We start from the raw sequence: 23683 nt of genomic DNA, 5'->3' as shown, positions 1-23683 counted from the left end.
CAGAAAGTTTGCATGCTGTATTCAAATGCTGAAAAGAATAAATATGCAGCCAAGAATACTCTATCCAGTAAGGCTATCATTCAGAATAGAAGACATAAAGAGTTTCCCAGACAACCAAAAGTTAAAGAAATTCATCACCATTAAACCAGTCTTACAAAAAATGTTGAAGAGGACTCTGAGTGGAAAGAAAAGACCGAAAGTAGCAGTAAGAAAAGGAGGAAGCACAAAACCAGTAAAAATAAGTATACCCATAAAATCAGGCAAGGTATTCCCCAAAATGGATGTAAAGTATGACACCATATACTTAAAATGTGGGCAGGAGAAGAGGAGTAAAGAATGGGTTCAAATTGAAGCTACCATCAACTTAACATAGACTTCTATGTGCGTAAGATATTATATTCAAACTTAATGGTAACCACAAATAAAAAAAAACAGTAATAGATACGCAAAAAAAGAGAGAAAGGAATCCGAGTATATCACTAAAGAAAGGCAGCAACCATGAGAAAAGGGAGAAAGAAAAGAAAGGAACAGAGAAGAACTATAAAAACAATCATAAAACAAGTAACAAATGGCAATAAGTACATACCTATCAATAGTTAATTTGAATGCAAATGGAATGTAAATGTCAATCAAAATACAGAGGGTTAATGAAATGGATAAAAAAGCAAGACCCATCTATATGCTGCCTACAAGAGACTCATTTCATACATAAAGACACATGCAGATTGAAAGTGAAGGTATGGAAAAGAATTTATCATGCAAATGTAAGTGAAAAGAAAGCCAGGGTAGCAATACTTATATCAGACAAAATATACTTTAAAACAAAGACTTTGACAAGAAATGAAAAAAGACACTATATAATCATAAAGGGAACAATCCATCAAGAAGATAATATAGAATACAGAAGACATTCAGATTGTCAATAGACACATGAAAAGAAACTCATCATCAACAACACTCATCATCAGGGAAATACAAATCAAAACCATAATGAGATACCACCTCACACCTGTTAGAATGGCTAAAATCAACAACATAAGAAACAACAAGTCTTGGGAAGGATGTGGAGAAAGGAAAACCCTCTTGCACTATTGGTGGGAAGGCAAATAGATGCAGCCACTCTGGAAAACAGCATGGAGGTGCCTCAAAAAGTTAAAAATAGATCTACCTATGATGCAGCAATTGCACTACTAGGTATTTACACAAAGGATACAAAAATACTAATTCAAAGGAATACATGCACCCTGATGCTTATAGCAGCATTATTTACAATAGCCAAATTATGGAAACAGCCCAAGTGTCCATCAACTGATGAATGGATAAGGAAGATATGGTGTATATATATGCAATGAAATATTATTCAGGCATAAAAAAGAATGAAATCTTGCCATTTACAACGATATGGATGGAGCTAGAGGGTATAATGCTAAGTGAGATAAGTCAGTCAGATAAACACAAATACCACAGGATTTCACTCATATGTGGAACTTAAGAAGCAAAACAAATGAGCAAATGAAAAAAGAGACACACCAAGAAACAGACTCTTAACTATAGAGAACAAATTGGTGGATACCAGAGGGGAAGTGGATGGAGGGATGGGTGAAACAGGTGAAGGGGATTAAGAGCACACTTATCATGATGAACACCGAGTAATGTGCAGAATTGTTGAATCACTATATTGTACACTTGAAACTAATATAACACTGTATAATAACTATGCTGGAATTAAAAGGGAAAAAAAAGACTAGCAGGGAGATACAAAATCACAATCACAGTATAAGAGTTTAACACATTTTTATCAGAAACAAAAAATAGTAAATATATAAAATATTTGAACAATATTGGTCTCACACATATAATACTAAAAAATTTATTTTATATATGTATTATATATGTATATACCTAGAAAATAGAAAAAGAGACTTTAAGTATACAAGGAGGAATACTGTCCACAAGTAAGCTTCAATAAGCTATAAAGAAATTATATCATATATATTTTCAGATAATTAAGGTATAAATTACCAATAAAATATAGTGAAACATTTATATGTGAATAGAAACTAAAAACTCCTGCATAATCTTTGAAGCAAAGAGGAAACAGCAATGGAAATTACAATATATTTAGAATGACTTTTCTACATAGTACATATAAAAATGTGTGTGTTAATGCTGAAGTATATTACAGTATGTTTGTGGACTTAAGTGGATATGATGAAAACAAAATAAAGAAGAATTTTTAAGTACACACCAAGTGTTCAACTTAAAAAACAAAAAAGAACAGTAAAGTCATCCTAAGGAAAACAGAACAAAGGAAATAATAAAAATAAGGGAAATTAATAAAATGGAAAGCTGAGAAACAATAGTGTTGATGAAGAAAACAAGCTATAATCTCCAGAAATACTATTCAAGAAGCAAAGAATGAGAGATGATATAAAAAACAACATGAGATCATTTAAAAGAGGACTAACAACAGATACTGGAAAGATTCTAAAAAGTAATAGGATATACTAGGAAAAAAATTTTAGCAAATAAAATTTACAACTTTGATGAAATGGATAACACTTAGAAAAATATAAATCGCTTAAACTCAAAGATGAAATGGAAAACCATTTCCATTTGCCAATAAGGCAATGAAGTTTACAGAAATTAGATTATTAATAGTTACAATATTGTTAGATTCTGCAAAGGACCAGAGGCCCAGATGACTTTCAAGGTAATCTTAACTCCAAGGAAAAAACTCCTTATTGTTTTATATAAACTATTGCAAAGAACCACAAGAACAGTAACTACAAAGCAAGAATAAATACCACCAAGAGACATACAAGAAAAGTATAGACTAATCTCACTTATAGATGCAAAAATGCTAAATAAAACACAAATGAGTATAATTAACCTATTAAAAAAATATATACCAGGAACAAGAAAAGTTTATCAAGGTGGTGCAACATCAGAAAATCTGTTACACACTATAGTAACAAGTAAGGAGAACAATTATACAATAATCTAAATAAATGACAAAAAATATAAATAAAATGTTAAAAATTACATTTATAGTAAAATATTTTAGTAAACTCAGAAGACAAGACCATTTCCTTACCTTGATAAAGAATACCTGTGAAAAAGCTAAAGCAAGTTATTATTCTTAACTGTGAAACTTCAGAGCATTATTTTAAACCAGAAACAAGATAAAGGTGACTACTACCACCATTTTATTTAAAATTTTATTGGAAGTTCTAGTCACTGTGATAATTAAAAGAAGTAAACTATACTAAAGTATTAGACAGAAATACATGTATGTCCATCTTTATTTGCAGATGACCTAATTGCATGGAAAATCCATAGAAATGTACAAATTATTTAAAATACTGGCAAGTCAAGAAAGTTTTCTGGTTGTGAGATCAGCATTCAAAATAAATTGCAGTTGAATACCTTAACAATAACCACTAAAAAATTATAAAAGAAAACAAGATTCTATTCAAAATAGCATCAAAACCTATAAATGTTAGAGTTCTACCTAACAAAATATGGATGAGGAGACTCAAGTGTATGAGTTTCAATTTCCCCAAAATTCATCTATAAGTTCAATATGATTACAGCCAAAGCTCCAGACATTTTTAAGGAGTTTGACATAGTTCTAAAATTTATTTAGAAAATTAAAGAGCCAGTAATAGCTAGAACAATTCCGAAGATGAGAATTAAACAGAGGCTTGTCCTATGAGATAGAATTTTCTATATTTAATGTGGTTAAAACAGTGATGTGGGCCAAGGATAAGCAAATTGACAGAGTACAGAATACAAAGATCAGAAATAGACCCAGACACATATCAAAACGTAATGGGTAACATAAATGTCATTACAAAGTAGTAACAATGAATCATCCAATAAATGGTACAAGGATGATTGGTTTTCCTTATCAGAGAAAAATCAGGTATCTACTCCTACCATATATAAAAATAAATTTTATATTTAATAAATACCTAAAAGTGAAAACTAAAATTTTTAGAAGAAAAACATGTAAAAAAAATCCTTATGAGTTTGAAATAGAGGATAATTTCTTAAATGACACTCAATGAACAAAATCCCTAAAAGAAAAGATTGATGGGGCACCTGGGTGACTCAGTCTGTTAAGTGTCTGAATCTTGATTTCCTCTCAGATCAGGATCTCACAGTTGGTGAGATCAAGCCCACATCAGGCTCTGTGCTGACAGTGTAGAGCCTATTTGGGATTCCTCTCTCTTCCCTCTCTGTCTACCCCTCCCCCAATCATACTCACTCTCTCTCGCTCTCTCTCTCAAAATAAATAAACATTAAAAAAGAAAAGATTGGGGCGCCTGGGTGGCGCAGTCGGTTAAGCGTCCGGCTTCAGCCAGGTCACGATCTCGCGGTCCGTGAGTTCGAGCCCCGCGTCAGGCTCTGGGCTGATGGCTCGGAGCCTGGAGCCTGTTTCCGATTCTGTGTCTCCCTCTCTCTCTGCCCCTCCCCCGTTCATGCTCTGTCTTTCTCTGTCCCAAAAATAAATAAAAACGTTGAAAAAAAATAAAATAAAATATTAAAAAAAAAAGATTGATAAATGTGATGATATTAAAATTAAAAATAAAAACATTATTTATGTTCAAAGACACCATGAAAACAATGAAAAGCAAAGCACAGACTGGAATATAAAATTTGCAGATGCTCTGAGTTGTGCTTTTTAGTTTACATGAAATCAATTCATATCAAATCTGATCTTTTTTTATTTAAATGAATAGCTGTATTTGACCAGCAGACATGACATTTCTATGTGATTAATTTCCGATTTTTCTAGTATCTAACAAACTTTTATGTCATACGTACTTTTTAAAAAAAAAACCCTTAAAACCTTATTAGTTTTATGTCAAAGATATTTGCTGTCATTCTTACACTGTTGAAAACATTTTTATAGTGTTACCCAGAATAACAACTGTCACTCCTCAAGTATTTAGTAAATGTAAATCCAATAAAATATAATGCTATAGTCTTAGCCCTTATGCTGACAACGAGTATTGTATCAGTGACAACCTGGGAGCTCTTTGTTCCATGCCAGAATTAAGTCAAACAAAGAAAATTTTCAGGAGTTCAGAGTGTGTTCTGTGATCTGCCATCTTGAGCTGATGTGTCCACATGCCCAGGCCCACTTCATCAGAAATGCACCTTTCAGTTACATTTTCTCTCCTAGTCCTGCTCCTTATTTATTTGGCAGAGACAACTTTTCCAAGCTAGTAGTAAGGATTTTTTTTTTTTTAATTAGCTAGGGAATGGGGTAGTGTTAGGAGCACGGGGAGTCTAAATTACTAGCACTGTTGCATTCCCATTTCTAGTACCATATGGTTAAAATATGCTGAAGGGAAAAGCAACATATGGTTTATCTCTTTCCCCAGAAATTTCGATTTAGTAGTGACATACTTGGTAACCGTTTGAAACAAGAGAGAGAGCATTTGAAGAAGCCTGAGAGAAATTGTTCTATTAAATTCCATTGGCATACCAGTGCAAAAGGGGTCTCATCAAGTGCCCCCTACTGTCATCATAGGAAGAAATACAGTGTCAGAGAAACTGGGGCATGGAGACAAGGGAATCTTTCAGAGTGAACTGATTTCTAGCACCCAGTGACATTTACAAAGGAAGAGGTAAGTGAGAGGAACCATCAACCATAACGTTTCTAAACTTCCACTGCGCTTCAATTACAACCAGAGTCACTGGAGTGACTACACTCAGTAAATGATTATATGAATAAACTAAGTTCCATCCAATTCAGAATATTCTTTTGTTGCATTTTCTGATTGCCTATATAATTATTATAGCACCTGTATGCTTTTTTATGCTAATACATAGTTTTAAATAAGGATAGAAGGAAATAAATTTCTATGTGTGTGTGCGTGTGTGTGTGTGTGTGTTCATTCATCTGACATTTATCTGGCTGTTGGGATCAGACAGTAGAGACCAAGCAAATTTTGAAACCAGACAGACTTAGGTTAAATCCTGCTTCTTTCATTTATGTATGATGACCTAGACAAGTTACTTAGTGAATCTCAAGTTTGCTCATCTGTAAAACAGAATTTATAATACCTGCCAGCAGTAGTAAAAAGAATTAAGGCGTGCTTAAATGTGTGAAGTATAAATAAACAATATAATAATAATGTAACATAATAAATAGTTGTCTTCTCTACTGGCAAGACAAACTGAATATTCATGGATTGTCAATTTTTCTGTATTCTTATATGTCTTTTAAATTTTTTGGAAATGCCATTATCTGAAAGAACTAAAATATCTCTACAATTATATATGTAATCTATTGAAAGAAAATTCCTTAAAATATTATGAACTATTTTGTTCTCATTATACTTAAAATTTGTGCTCATTATTAAAATGTATTGAAACTATAAAATTGGTTTAAGTGCTGTTTATATGAATTTTAACCTAGATGTATTCACATATATCAACAAGAGCATTTTATTACATGTCATAAGGATCATATTAGTCCTGTACAGTATTGAGCATATTCTTGACTGAAAATCTAGAATCCAGAAAATCATGGGTTCTGAGTTTAACTCTCTGATAATTTAACCAAAGATCCATACACAATGGATTAGAATATAAGGTCTTCATCAACAGATTCCAAGAGAACTCACCCTTCATTCATTCCATTAAAAACACTTATCAAAAGCCAATCAGATTTTAAATACTCCTCTATTTGGTCACTAAAGAAACAGGTAGCTCACAAGCCGGGGGTCTTCCATCTTCATAACCTTCCGTCACCCAACTGCCTTCCTCCATATAAGCCTCTTCTGAATTACCAGTTCCTCCATGAAGTCAAAATTCTATACAAAAGTAGCAAACACTTCTTGCCACCATTTTATCTCATCACACAACAGTTTGGAATCCTTGAAGTCATTCTTAAATAGACACGCACTTTCTTGAACATATTAGTAAATTGTCTAATTACTAGAATAATTCACCAACTAATTCAATATTTGCTGGTTATCTATGTTACTTGCATTTATATCAATGGTATTTTTTAAAAGAAAGAAAAAGACTACATATTAACTGGCTCATTATAAGATAAACAGTGATGAGACATTAAAGTTACTTAGTTGCTTTTGTGTTAATAAGCAATAACTCCATAGCTATATTACTTTTTCTGTTAAAGGCAATACTAATTATAAGAATGTAGAAAAGCTCTTGACCAGATATAGGGATTGCTGTGCAAAAAGGTTCCCAAGACAGCAAGATCAGTCAGAGAAGGCAATTTCAGGAGAGGAGAAAGACTTAACTGTGAGCACTGGGAGACGGGGTATGAAAGTGTTGAGTGGGGGTAATGGAATAAAGTAGAAGAAAGTTGTGACACGATTACACCTTCTCCATTGCTGTTTTATCACTACAACTTAAGTCAAATTAAAATATTCAAAGGAAGTAAAAGTGATACAAATTTAGGATGGCCACAAAGACTGAAAGAAAATTCACCTATAGGGTCACCTATAGATTTTGTTATAATTCACCAGCCAAAGCCTTGAAAACCCTTCTTTGGTTGGTTCTGACCACTACTAGAAGGTCTCCACCTACATACTCCAAAGATTTTACTGATTACCTTCCTAGTTGATGCATGAATCTACGATCATTTGCTAATTCATTATTACAACAGGGTCCACTTTTATTTCACTATCACAATCGTTTCATTTTAGAAACTTTTTATTGAAGTGCAATATTCATACAAAAGGCATATATATTCATAAACATGCTATTTGGTGAATTTTCACAAAATAAATACACCTGTGTAACTAGCACCCCAGCACTAAGAAACGGAACATTACCAACACCCCAGAAGTCCTCCTGTACATGAGAGTATCAATTACACTTTGAACAGCACAGATTAGCTTTGCCAATTTTTATACTTTATATAAATGCACTCATACAGAATGCATTCTTTTGTGTGTCTGGCTTTTTTCATTTAATATTAAGTTCGTGAGATTCATTTATACCACGGCAATTAACAGTAGGTCTTTTGTATTCACTGCTGAATAAGCATGCTATTGTGTGAATATACCACAACTTACCTTTCTATTCTAATGTGGGGGGCATTTGAGCAGTTGTCATTTGGGGGCTACTATGATAGTATTACTATGAACATCCGAGTGCCTATACAATTACAATGAACTACTGCATAAAACAATGTTCCTTGGAAAATAATATGCTCACATTTTCAATTTAATAAATGATCATATGTTATTTTCTATGCACTAGGCTATATTTAATTATTTTATTGATTGATTGATTGATTGATTGTGTAAATTTAGAGAATCCAAGCAGGCTCCACGCTCAGCACAGAGCCTGATGTGGGGTTCTATCTCATGACCCTGGGATCATGCCTGGAGCCAAAATCAAGAGTCTGATGTTCAACTGACTGAGGTTCCCAGGCACCCCACTATTTACTTATTTTAAAACCCTCTTGACCATCTTATGAGATAGATACTATTATTAATCCAATTTAATGAGGAAATGGAAGCACAAGACAACATAACTAGTGAATGGCAGAAGCAGAATTTGAATCCAGGTAGCCTAGCACTACACTCTGAGATTGACTTTTTATTATTATTTTTTTTACATTTATTTATTTTTGAGAAACAGAATGAGACAAAGCGTGAGCGGGGGAGGGGCAGAGAGAGAAGGAGACACAGAATCTGAAGCAGGTTCCAGGCTCTGAGCAAGCGGTCAGCACAGAGCCTGATGCGGGGCTCAAACCCACAAACTGTGAGATCATGACCTGAGCCGAAGTCAGACGCTCAACCAACTGAGCCACCCAGGTGCCCCTGAGATTGACTTTTTAAAATACTTCTAATATGCACTAGTAGATACTGAATAGTTATTAGTTGCCTTCATTTCTTGGCACTTGGGCAATGGTGTTCGCTGTCATGGGAGGGTAGAGCTGTGGTGCCCAGGGTGTCCTTGGTGAGTGAAACTCTTAGATATTTCTCAGTCATCAGAACCCTATGTTTTTCTTACCTTGGATCCATTATCCTGGCCTAATTTTTTCCCTTTCCACAGAAACTATATGAGCTTCTGAGAAGATTCTTTCTGCTCCCTGTCCACTAAGAAACACCACAGTTTCACAATTTCTCCCTGCATTTCCATAGGCTTTGGAAATTCTGTGCCAACACAATTGGGAGATACACACATGCTTCCTTCTCAGGCTAGCCCAGCCACAATTGTTTTCCCTTCTCAGGACAAGATAAGAAACACAGAGGTATATTCTCCCAGTATTTTTCATTCTTTTATTCATATGAAAAATTTATTTAGCACATACTATGGAACCAGAAAGTACTAGGTATTGTGGCAAATATAAAATGGAGTAAAAAAAACCAATGATCTTAAGAAGTATACAGTCTAGCTCAAGAAATGAATAAGATTTTATTCTTTAAAGTACTATACGAAATACATGTGGAAGGGTGATATTTAAAAGCTTTAGTACCTATCAAGACATAAACACTGGCCAATCACAATGCATGTCATGTGCAGACAATGGCATGGCTGTGTGTAACTTTGGAATAGCAGCCTGGCATGTGCAAGGGACAGAACCGGATAGAAGGCTGTAGCCAGAACATGGAACACTTTAAATGCCAAGTGACGTGCCTTGACTTCATTCTCTAAGCCCCACAGAGCCACAGTGCAGTTCTGAGCATGGTTATGATACAAAAGTCTATGTTTAGGGACTTGTTTCTCAGTCCTTGAGCCTACTGGAGACCCAAGGCCACAGAATAAAGATTGTTCTTTCCTATTCTTATGACTTTACTTCTAAACAACCCATGACCCATCAAGCACTGGTTTATAATTTTTTCACTTACTACAGCTTTCTCAAAGAGCACAAAGACCAGATCTGGTTAGTTGTGTTTGGACATTTGGAATATTGCAGAGTTGTCATCCGTCAAGAAGCAGACAGCCAGCTGAGCTTTTGACTTGTGTGTGCCAAAGAACAACTGAAATAAAAAGCTCACAAGGGGATGTACAATATGACTGGAATTTCCCTCTGCCAGCTGGCTGCTCTGACACTTGTGCTTCTTTTCATAACGTTTCCCACTTTTGAGGCTACTAAGTAAGGAAGCAAAGGTTAAGCAGGGGGGCTGGGCAAATCCCAGTGGAGTAACATAAATGAAGGAATGTGGAAAGATGTCTCAGAGAGACGCTGCTTTTGAATTAAAACTCCATAAGAAGGTTCCCCTTAGCACTTTCTTTCTCTCAAATTTGTCCTTTTGGGACATGGTTTGCTAGTTTCTCTCTTATGAACTGTGAGCCCTGTTTCATCCACCAAGGATGCGTTGGCTAAACTTATCAGCTTGGCTTATAAAACAGGGTTGGAAAATCTCTGGGTGCACTGTCTGCAGGGAGGATGGCATGGTGAGAAAAGGTTGAGCACCGGTCTGAGACTGCCTGGGTGTGATCTGGCTGGTCAGTATGCCGTAAGGTCTTGGAAGCGTTTCTTATTGTTATTTTCCTTGTCTGTAAGATGAATATGATAACAGTAACTACCTCATATGTGGTAGTGAAGATTAAATGACTTTCAACATACGTAGAAAAGAACTTGACATGTAGCAAGGAAGTGCGTGCGCACGCACACACACACACACACACACACACACACACAGGTTGCGTTATTTCACCTGTGTCTCTTTCCATTCTTTAATACCCTTTTGTTAATGAAGCCCAAGTATCTATAAGCCACAAACTACTGAAGATTCATGTATTTCCCCAAAGTACAAATCACTAAAACAAACAAAAACACCTAAAAATATAGAAATATAACAGAAACTCAGATTTGTGCATATTTTTTTCCTGTAAGATGACAGGTCTCCATTAAGACCTCTTTCTAATTTTCTGGACAAGCCAGGCTGCTCTGAATACAAACTACTAATAATTCTCTAATTAAAGATATGTTAAGATCACTAAAATATCTGCTAGCTTATTGAATGAACTTAATATTATTGATTATTCCTAAAGCAGTAAATGTGAGATGTCACATTGAGCTGGACAAGTAACCCCTTCTTTCTCAATACTCTTCAAAGTCTACTTGCAAAGGTGTGTTTTGCAGAGAAAACCACCTTCCCAGAGGGGACAGCACTGGCCAGTGAGGTACTTCACAAATCATTATATATACCCATTATAAAAGGGAAGGTCACTCAGATGCTAAGGAATGGAAAACCCATCTATCTGGAAATATTGTGATTTGGATCATACTACTGATTTTTAGAGTGACTTTCTTTTGATTATAGCACAATTTCCTTGCTTTTTGCCTCACGCTGGTCATCTGTAAGATGGGAATGATTTAAATGATTTTTCCTTACAGTGACCCTGAGGTATTTTTAAAGATTAAAATCACAATAAAACTGTGAAGTGCTTTGAGTTCCACAAAGTAATCAAGGACTGGTACTAGAGAGCACATCATGCACATCAACAGATGGCACTCTTTGTTAGTGTCAGTAAGATCTGGACGACCAGCTAATTGTGTTATTTTATAAGGAAGTAGGTCAACAGAAAGCACCAAGCAGGAAAAGAAAAAAAAAACTAGCATGTGTGTGATGATCAATTCTTTGAATTATTCATTCTCATCATTGATTGCTTAATTGAGTAATACAGATACAAATTCCAAAGTGCCCTCCAGAACTCAAGACATTAAGACAACAGCAAGACTCTCTGGCTTGGAAGCATCTGTCTAAGATGTATAAAGGGTTCTGTTTTAAAAGAGAAGCTGGCTAGGAGCCCCTGATGAAGATTTTCCTAACTAACTTCTCACCCAAATTTGTTTGAAATTTAAAAAAATATATGAAAATACAATGCAAGGAGACCCAAACTTTCAGGCAAACCTGTGCCAGAATCTGGGAGGCAACTTCAGGGATGTCAAACAACTGGGCAAAGAGAGGAAGAGCCCTGAAAGCAGGGAACACTGAGAAATTTGTCTTATTTTACTTATTTTTTATTTTTTATTTGAGAGAGAGAGAATACATACACGCACATACACACAAATGGGAGAAAGGGGCAGAATGAGAGAATCTTCAGCAGGCTCCATGCTCAGCACACAGCCCAACGTGGGGCTAAATCCCACAACCCTGGGATCATGACCTGAGAGAAATTAAGAACTAGACGCTCAACGAACTGAGTCACCCAGGACCCTGACCCACTGGGAATTTCAGTTTCTCATGCACTACAACTTCAGATGTGTAGAAAATCAGGAATTGAGATTTAGGAAGAAGTCTCCTTCATAAGCCAATAGAACTGTCAACTACAACATATGGTAAGAATTGTGCTAAGAGGGGCACCTGGGTGGCTTGGTTGGGTGTCCAACTTCGGCTCAGGTCAGGATCTCACAGTTCGTGGGTTCAAGCCCCACATCAGGCTCTGTGCTGACAGCTCAGAGCCTGGAGCCTACTTCAGATTCTGTGTCTCCCTCTCTGCCTCTCCCCACTCACACTCTGTCTCTCTCTCAAAAATAAATAAACATTAAAAAAAAAAAGAATTGTGCTAAAAGCTGGCATATTAGCCTAACAACGGAAAAATGGTAGTGCTAAAATCTACTGACAAACCACTTGCATAGAAAAATAAGATTATCTATTTAATTGTCTATCTATTTAAAGGCACAGACAAAAAACCCAAAGCCCACAATAAATTGAAAATGGGGTAATTGAAGGAAAAGGGAAAAGGAACATAATTCTCAACTCCTATATTAAAAAGTATACCTTCCAAAGTTACTTTACCCACTTTAGAAAGATTTGTCATCCTTTGTAAGATGAAAGAAAACATTTACTCTATGAAACAGAAGCTGAAAGTTATACGGAGAATGAAAAAAAAAGTATAAGATTATAAGAGGCGTGACTGATATGTAAAAGAATGAAAACAACTAAAAATGCAACTGTAACTCAGAAAATTCACTCACAGATTATGTACCTAAACCTAAAGAAATTCTTTTACCTCCTATATCTGTACCAGGAGTTACAAAACAAACTACTGAAGTAGTTGTGAACATAAAAGAATACCATCACTGAAAGACTTGAGTATTAAAATCAGAAGTGTTCACTATATTCAAGGCAAAAATTCATTAAACTGGAAAATGAAATAGAATCACATTGACTTACGTTCTGGAAAAAAAAAACTTTAAATTCAATAATTAAGAAAGTTTATTTTAAGCATTCAGGAAGGAAAAGAATTAATGACTTCTAATAAAATTGAACCACATGCTATTTATAAGACTTTATTTTCCACAAACAAAATTATGTAAGCCCATGCAGCAACATCTCTTAAGGGAAAAATTGTGAGGGTAAAAGTTGCAAGAATTATGTTTCCAGAGAATTTGACCTTCAGATATGAAGGAAACAGGTATCCACAGGTTTGCAGGAGCTCAAAAAATGAACTATCCATGTGTGGTTCTCGAAAAGGTTAAAGTTATACTCCTACTGACCAAGAGATGAATCCTAATGAAGACCTCAAGCAGAGGAAGTCATGATATACATCAAGCCAGCTCAACAGAAAGGTAATCACAAGAACTATTGCTAATATTGTTATAAAACAAAGAGCAAACACATCAAGTAAAATATTAATTTAATGATAATTATATGGATTGAAGCTTGTAGATTTTGGTAAGAGAAACAGATGTGAGGAAAAGACAAAGCAGAAAAGGAAACTGAACAAAATTCTTCATTTTGTATGAAGGGAGTCAAAATCTTCCTTTTCTTTTATAATCCTGATCATTAAAAATATGAATAAATAAGTATAATTCTGAAAAATCCAAAATAATTCTTTACACAATTAAAAGACAAATATTAGAGAGTGTAAAAACTTATGACATAAGCAATGTTACCAAAAAATTGAGGAAAATCACAAAAAGAATCACAAAAGAAATATGAATAAACATTTTAGTCATACTAGTAATTTGAATGATTGAAAATTCCTTAATAGCAGACAAAAAATTTCAAATCCAGTTTAAAATCATTGAATTTCATGATATTTATAAGAAATACTCTAAAACAAAGTGATATAGACAAGTGGAAAATAAAGAATGGGCAAGTATGCATCAGGCACTCACAAAAGAAAACAGGAAATACTAATTTCAAAAAGGGCAAAAGATATTAATGGTGGCCCAAGGGTCATTACGTGTTTATAAAGATATGTATCACAAGGAAAAAAATAGTCATTCAACTTTACAAGCAGAGTAAGATCATGTCAATACCTATAAAGCAAGGGCGTTAGAAATATTAGAAATGAGAAAAGGAAAGCATTTTGTTATGGGAGACTTTAACACATCCTTCTTAGCCCCTGATAAACATATACTGGGTAAATATATATAATTAGTAAGTTTGGATCTATTTATATGTTGACTTTTCTATCCTAAAAACAGGAAAACATATATATACATGGACACTATTTTTAAAATTAATATAACTTTTCATAAAAATTCAAATATCGTCACAAAGAAAATGTTCAAAAGTGATCCAAATCAGAAATTACAGAGCCTACATTCTCAGACCACAGTGCAATAAAACATTTTTTTTTAAGTTTAAATAAAAATTCAAACACCTTGGGGGTGGCTGCATGGCTCAATCAGTTAAGGGTCTGACTCTTGGTTTCAGGTCAGGTCATGATCTCAGAGTTCTTGAATTTGAGCTCCACGTTGGGCTCAGTGTTGACAGTGTGGAGCCTGCTTGGGATTCTCTCTCTCTCCCTCACTCTCTTTGTCTGTCCCCAATTCACTCTCTCTGTCTTTCTCTCAAAATAAATAAATAAATTAAAAAAAAATAAAAGATCAACACTCAAACACTTTGGAAGTTATAAATGCCTTCCTAAATTATGATCTAGAAAAAATAAAAAGAAAAGTAAAATCACAAACTTGTTTTAAAATAATGAAAATAGGAATGTGACTTAGCAAACTTTATAGAATGTGTGCAAGTGTACATATGTGGCCTGAACTATTTTTTGCTCCAATTAAAAACATAGTTTAAAAAATAAAACTGAATGTAACTTCAAGAAGTTCAAACAGAACAAAGAATCTAAACAAAACAAAAAAATATTAAAAATAAATATATACATTAACGCTCAAGAAAAGAGAAAAACAGTAAAATTGGTAAATAAACTATAATACTGAATTCACAAAGAAGAACAGAGGAGTGATATCACCAAGATGGTAACACAGATTGTTTCTGATTTTGCTCCTTCTCACAAGAATAACTAACAACTATTCGAGAACAAGATACTATCAAGGGAATCCTAGAACATGAGAGTAAGGCAGACATACTCTCTGCATCACAGAGACCTAGAGATTTCATTAGAAGGGTAAAAGTAGAGGCTACACATTGACCACATTGCCCCAACCCCAGGCCAGCATAGCACCATGCAGACAGGTCTCCCCTGAGCCTCCAGTTCCTCCAGAAGGAAACGAGAACCCAGGGGGGAATCAACCAGTCTCCCCCAGCATTTTGGGTTGATTTGTGAGAACTCCTACTCTGATCTTGCACCACGAGGACTGCAGGGGAACCTGCATGGCTCAGCCACTGGGAATCTGACCATGATGGAGAACAGGGGAGAGCTCACAATAACCAGCACCTGGATCTTGACCGACTGAGTTTTTTCCTGCAGTGACAAGTAGTAATCCCAACCAGCACTTTTGCTCATCTTCAGGTCAAGTTAAGGGGCACACTTTGACCAGGGAACTTCATGGGGTACAGATCTGCTTGATTCAGGTCCTCAAATGAGTTTTGCCAGCCCTAGAGACTGGTTTGGCCCTGCCCAGGCAAGGAGCTGAATCCCAGCCCCACCCACTGTGGAATGTATCTTCTGGCTCCATCTGACCAGAATGGCTGGAGACAATTCTTGGAAGCTGTGTGGTCAGTGACATTCAAGCTGAGAGGCAGCAGGCAGATCTGAGTTTGCAAAACAAAACCAGTGGCCCTGTTCAGTCAGGGAACCTGGGATGCAGGTCAGCTTGGGTTAAGACAATAAATAAAAAGTTTTACCAGCTTTAGAGATGCTTCTTCCACTGAGCCTGGACAGGGAATCTAATTTGTAACATCACTTATCACTGAATATAGCCTTCAGCTTCTCTGACCAGGGAACATAGCCAGAACACATGGAAAGCTGCATATACCATTCAACATATAATGGCACTTGAATAGAAACCACAGCCCAAGCCTTCCCCTGTCTGCAGAGAAAAACTGGTGGCCTTACCTGGCCAGGTAATTTAGTATACACTCTGAACGGATTCAGGTCCCCAAACAATAAGGAATATAGACCCTGCATCCCATCCTGCTGCCCTGCCAGGGCAAAAAAGCTAATTCATAGCGCCATCTACTACTGAATATAGTACTCAGTCCTAAACATCTAGCAAGCCTGACCAGAGAATCTAGGCAAACACAGATCCTACCCTGCAACCTCATTTGGGTAGGGAAACAAGCCAACAGTTCTATGCAGCTGTTTTCAGCTAGTGGCCAACCTTCCCTATCCCTGTCCTCAGAGCTTGAACAATTGCCTCACCCCAAAGGAGTCTGTAATAGCAGGCCCTGCCTACCCAAGGACATCACCAGCAGATACACCCAGAAATCCAAATTAAACTGACTGGCAAAGAACTTTCTGCCCAAAGCAAACCTGTAAAGTCCAGAATAGGAGCTTAATTACTCAAATGGACAGATACTAACATAAGGAATCAAAGATCACAAAATATCAGGTAACTATGACAACACAAAAAAAATTAATAAAGCTCCAAAAACTTACCATAAAGAAATGGAGATCTATGAAACATAAAAAAAGAATTCAGAATAATCCTCTTAAGGACATTTAGTGAACTTCAAGAAAACATATACAGACAACTAAACAAGATTAGGAAAATAGGGCATGAACAAAATGAGAAGTTCAACAAAGAAATGGAAAGCATCAAAAACAAAACAAAACAAAATAAAAATCCACCCCAAATAGGAATAGAAGTCTTAGAGCTGAAAAATACACTAGCCAAACTGAGAAGCTCAACAGAGAGTTTCAAAAGTAGAATCAACCATGTAGAAGAAAGAATCAGCAACCTGCAGGATAGGACATTGGGAATTACCCAAAGAAGAAAAAAGAATGAAAAAAGAGTAGAGAAGGCTATAAGAATTATGAGACACATGAGAAGAAATAATTATGGGAATTCCACAAGAACAAAAGAGGAAAGGACAAAAGTACATTTTAGAGCAAAAATTGCTGAAAACTTCCCCAACCTGGGGAGAAAAATGGACATCCAGATCCATGAGGCCCAAAGGATCCCAAAAAGTTGAACCTAAATAGGGCTATACCAAGACAGATTACAATTAAATTATCTAAATTCAAAGACAAAGAAGCAGTAAGAGAAAATAGAGGAGTTGTATACAAGGGAACCCCCATAAAGCTGGGTGAATTTCTCAACAGAAACTTTTCAGGGCAGGAGAGAATGGGATGGCATATCCAAAATATTGAAAGAAAATAACTGCCAGCCAAGAATTCTATAACCATTGAAATTGTCCGTCAGAAACAAAGGAGGAATAGGATCACCTGAGTGGCTCAGTCGGTTAAGCATCAGACTTTGGTTCAGGTCATGATCTCACAGCTTGTGTGTTTGGGCCCTGTGTTGGACTCTGTGCTGACAGCTCAGAGCCTGGAGCCTGCTTTGGGTTCTATGTCTCCCTCTCTCTCTGCCCCTCCCCTGCTTGCACGGTCTCTCTCTCTCTCTCAGGAAATGAATAAATATTTTTAAAAAATTAAAAAGGAAACAAAGAAGGAATAAAGACTTCCCTAAACAAAACCTGAGAGTTCATTACCACCAGATCTGCCTTAAAAGAAATGCTAAAGGTCATTCTTTGAGTGGAAGTAAAATAATACTAATTAACATCATAAAAACATAAAAAGTAGTGAAATCTCACTGGTAATAGTAAATACACTGTCATAGTTAGATTCTACAATATGGTATAGTGGTGCATAATCCACTTATGACACTAGTTTAAAAGTCAAAAGAAAAACTAACATAATAGAAATTACCATAACTACAATAATCTGTTATTACACAATCTAAAACACCTGTAAACGATTACATCCATAACCTACAATGTGAGGAAGAGGAGAAGTAAAACTAGAGTTTATGAATTCTACCAAAATTCTATCTTTGAGAGAAAAAAGAACAAATTTCTGAGGAAAAACAAATTTTCTTTTCTAAGGAAAGAAAGAACAAAATTATACCTTTAGAGAAGGAAAAACAAAGCAGGAGTCTTAACACTTTCTCAATCAATACTATAAAGCTATAGTCATCAGAATAGTATGGTACTGGCATAAAAACAGACAAACAGACCAATATAGAACAGAATCAAGAGCACAGAAATAAACCCAAGCATATATGGTCAAATAATATATGACAAAAGAGCCAAGAATACTCAAGAGTGAAAAATCGTTTCAATAAATGGTACTGGGATAATTGGATATTCGCATGTAAAAGAATGAAACTGGACCCTTATCTTACACCATTCACAAAAATTAACTCAAAATGGATTAAAGACTTACCTGTGAGACCTGAAACCATAGAACTCCTAGAAGCAAATATAGGAATAAAGCTCCCTGGCATGGGTCTCAGTAATGATATTTTAAATGTGCCAATTAAAGCACAAACAACAAAATAAAAAATAAACAAATGGGACTAAATCACACTAGAAAGCTTCCGCACACCAAAAGAAACCATCAAAAACTGAAAAGAAAACCTATGAAATGGCAAAATGTATTTGTAAACCATATATCTGATAAGAGGTCAATATTCAAAATATATAAAGAAGTTACAAAACTCAATAGCAAAAAAACAAATAACACAATTTAAGAAATGGGCAAAAGACCTGAATAGATATTTCTTCAAAGAAGGTATACAAAAGGCCAATAGGGACATGAAAGGATGTTCATCATCATTAGCCATTAGGAAAATGCAAATTAAAACCACAGTGAGGTGTCACCTTACTCCTGTCAGAATGGCCATGACCAAAAAGACAAGAGATAACAAATGCTGGTGAGAATTTGAAGAAAAGGGAACCCTTGTGCACTGTCGGTGAGATTGTAAAATGGTATGGCCACTATTGAAAACAGTATGAAGAATCCTCAAAAAATTAAAAATAGAACTACCATATGATCCAGTAGTTTCACTTCGAGGAATACATCCAAAGAAAATGAAAACAGTAACTCAAAAAGATATCTGCACCCCCATGTTCATTAGCAGCATTATTTGCAATAGACAGATGTAGAAACAATCTAGGTGTCCATCAATGAATGAATGGATAAAGAAGTTGTAAATTGTAATTATATAATAAATAAATAAATAAATAAATAAATAAATAAATAAATAAATAAATAAACAAACAAACAAACAAACAATAATATATTTATTGTAATAATATGTTGTACATACATATATTCTTCAGCCATAAAAAATGAGGAAATCTTACCATTAGTAAGATTATCATTAGTAATCTTACCATTAGTAATAACATGGATGGACCCTGAATGCCTTATACTAAGTAAAATAAGTCAGACAGAGAAAGACAAATACTGTATCATCTCACTTTATGTGGAATCTAAAACAAACAAATTCATAAAAAAAGAGATCACACTTGTGGTTACCAGAGGCATAGGGTAGGGGAAGGTGGTCAAAAGGTATAAACTTTCAGTTATAAGATAAATGAGTACCAGAGACTTAATGTATAACATGATGACTATAGCTAACACTAGTATAAAATATATAGGAAAATAAAGTCAGTAAACCCTAAAAGTTCTCATCACAAGGAAAAAAAATTTTCTTTCTCTTTCTTTTTTTTTTTTATTGTATCTATATGAGAAGATGGATGTTAGCTGAAACCTACTGTGGTAATCATTTCATAATACATGTAAATCAAACCATGGTGCTATAGGCTTTTTTTATAGTTTATTTATTTTGAGAGAGAGAGAGAGAACAAGCAGGGAAGGGGCAGAGAGAGAAGGAGAGAGAGAGAATCCTAAGCAGGCTCTGCACTGTCAGAACAGAGCCTGATTTGGGGCTCGAACCAATGAACCATGAGATCATGGCCTGAGACAAAACTAAAAGTTGAAATCAAGAGTCGGACACTTAACCAACTGGACCACCCAGGTGCCTTGATGCTGTAGGATTTGAACTTACACAGGGACAAAACTGACATACTCATATGTCAATTATTTCTCAATAAAATAGAAATACATATATTATATATATTATATACATGTATATGGACATATATATATATAAAAGAAAATCCAAAAGTGCTAGCAAACCTAATCAAGAACAAATAGTAAACTAATTAGAAGAAATAACATATAATCTTAAAAGGATTTAATAAGATTCATAGATGATTTTAAATATAATTTTAAAAGTATTAGCATAAATAAGTTAGCTTAATAAATCTGAAAATCTTAATAATAAGGATTCCAACATAATGAAGGAAAAAAGTGTGGACAAAAATTTATAAGACCAATATCAACTGAAGAACTGAAACTGAACAAGTTTTCAGTAACTACTTGCAAGATAGCTGTAGAGTCAAGAGTGTTATCATTGAATACTTTTCAACTTCAGAAATAAATCATTCCTGTGATGTATACTTTGCTTGTGCATAGAAAAAATATGAAAAAAAATGTTCTAACTTTAAAAACCAGGTGACCCTCATAGTAAAACCTAAAAATACTAAGTATAGATGCAAGAGTTTGAATTACAAATTAGCATATTCAATTCAGATTATATTAAATAATTTACTCTGAATAATTAAAAATCATCCTAAGAATTAATGTATATAATTCCTAATAAAAAAACCACAAATAGACTGCAAAATAAATACATAAATGTTTCAACAGATATGGAAAATAATTTGATAAAATTTAATGTACTCTCTCTGGGTTTTAAATTTGCTTAATAAGCTCAGAATAAAATGATAATTCATTGGCATAGTAAGGAATATTTATATGTAACATACAGCCTACATCATATTTTATAACAATACACTGGCAAGTCATAAACTAGTCAAGAATATCTATTATTACCACTATGATTTCCACCTGTCCTAGAAGTGATAGTCAAAACAAAGAAAAAAGCCATAGAAACATAAGGTGTATTTGTTAATTTAAAAACAAACCGGGGGGGGGGGGGGGGCGCGCCTGGGTGGCGCGCCTGGGTGGCGCAGTCGGTTAAGCGTCCGACTTCAGCCAGGTCACGATCTCGCGGTCCGTGAGTTCGAGCCCCGCGTCAGGCTCTGGGCTGATGGCTCAGAGCCTGGAGCCTGTTTCCGATTCTGTGTCTCCCTCTCTCTCTGCCCCTCCCCCGTTCATGCTCTGTCTCTCTCTGTCCCAAAAATAAATAAACGTTGAAAAAAAAATAAAAAACAAACAAACAAACCGGGGACAAATACAATTATTTATAGATAATATGATGTTTTTACCTAAGTAATCTAAAGGAATCAACTGAATAAAAAGTATTGGATATAATAACATAGTTCAGTAAAGTGACCAAGTATAAAATAAATATATATAAATCAATCAAATTTCTGATATTTATAATATATAACCAAAATTAATGGAAGAGTACCTCATTCTAACCAAATATCATAATAAACATTTCCAAGAGCAATCATTATTTTAAGTTTATTTGAGAGAGAGAGTGTGTGTGCATGAGCAGGGGAGGGGCAGAGAAAGGGAGACAGAGAATCCCACGCAGGCTCTGCACCGACAGGGCAGTGCCTGACACAGGGCTCAATCCCACAAACTGTGATATCATGACCTGAGCTGAAATCAAGAGTTGGATGCCCAACCAAATAAGCCACCCAGCTGCCCCCCTAAAGTAAGCTTTAAGAATTGTGTGGGACCTATACAATGAAAATAATGAGAGGTTGTAAGAAGACTAAAAAGACTTTCAGGAATTAAAGGACATACCTTGAGGATGAATGAGGAAAAAATAGGTTCATTTAATCCATCAAAATTCTAATGTGCATTCTTGGAGTACTAGTGCAATGCTAAGATATCTTTTTAAAGCAATTCCCAAAGTTTATCAGGAAAAAATAGGTAAAACTAAAAAAGATTTAAAAATTTAATGGGGAAAGCTTGTCTCAACAGAACCGAGTGGGATGTGAAAATAGATATAACACAGGAATAAAGTAGAAAGACAACAAGCCAACTACTCTAGCAGATTAAAAAGACAAAACAATGACAAGAATGAAAAAGTTCTGTGTGAGATTAAGGTGACAGACATCATAAGTTAGTGTAGACATAAAAGAATATTCATTAATGATGTGAGACAATTATTAAACAAATGGAAATAAAATTAAGTTAGTTCCTCACTTTATACCATAAGATAAACTGTAGAATGATTAAAATATTCTAATGTTAAGAGGCACCTGGGTCGCTCAGCCAGTTAAGCATCTAACTTTGGCTCAGGTCATGAGCTCATGGCTCCTGAGTTGGAGTCCTGCATTGGGCTCTGTGCTGACAGCTCAGAGCCTGGAGCCTGCTTCAGATTCTGTGTCTCCCTCTCTCTCTCTCTGCCTCTCCCCTGCTTGCACTCTGTCTCTGTCTCTGTCTCTGTCTGTCTCTCTCTCTCAAAAATAAATAAACATTAAAAAATTATAAACATATTCTAATGTTAAAAACTGAAAACACACACACACTCTCCTAGAAGAAAATATGGAAAATAAGGGCACTTTTCAGATCTCAGGATGGGAAAATGCTTTCTAATTATAAAAGCATTGAAAGAACTCATGCAAGTAGTAGTATAAATTTGCCTACAGAGAATAAAAATTGAAATTTCCCTATGATAAGAAAGAGCATCAAAAACTGAAATTAAACATTCATCATCATAAAAAGTAAATATAATTTAAAAAGCACACAACTGGGAAAAATATTTGACATCGGTCTATGACCAAAAAATTTTCATATAGTTCATATATAAAGAGCTTATGTAAATCTTAAAATGACAACAGAAAAAAATGGCAAAGAATATGAAGTTTTTACTTCAGGAAAGAAGAAAAGATGGAAGGAGGGAGGGAAGGTGGGAAGGGAGAAAGAAAGGGAGAGTTGGAAGTAGGTAAAGAAGCTAAGCAAAAGGGACAAAGTAAACATGAAGGAAAAAATCAAATTACTTAATTCCAAGTATTTTTGTTTTAAAGGGTATCTTTTTCACTTATAAAAGTAGCTAAACTAAATTCTAAAGCCAAATATTGTTGAAAATGATTTCAGAAATTGGAATGACTTTTCTGGAAAGTAAGTTTGAAGCTCTACATCAAGAATTAATGCCCTTAGATTGAAGAGCTCTAGTTTTGGCCATTCATCTTATGGAAATAATTAGGGAACATTTGAGGGCAGGAACATTCATTGTCACATTATACCCATATTAGTTCAATTTATCATTAATCACCAGAGATATTACAAAATATCCAACATTAGTTGTGAGGTGTATCACAAGTAATTTGTTACTATTAATAGTATAAGTACCAAACTAAACATTATTTAATAAATTAGAATACAGTCAAGGTTATCTCTGTAATATCACTCTTACTCCTATTACAATATACTTTGAGTGGGAATAAAAGGAACAGAGCAGTGGCAAATGCCCATGGAAATCTGCATAAACCAGAGCCTTTTTGAAAATGTTTCTTTATTTTGAGGGGGCGGA

Source organism: Puma concolor, chromosome B2 (assembly GCF_028749965.1).
Source record: "Puma concolor isolate L17-30 chromosome B2, mPumCon1.1.hap2, whole genome shotgun sequence".
Taxonomy (NCBI): Eukaryota; Metazoa; Chordata; class Mammalia; order Carnivora; family Felidae; genus Puma; species Puma concolor.
This window is presented reverse-complemented; position numbering follows the sequence as displayed.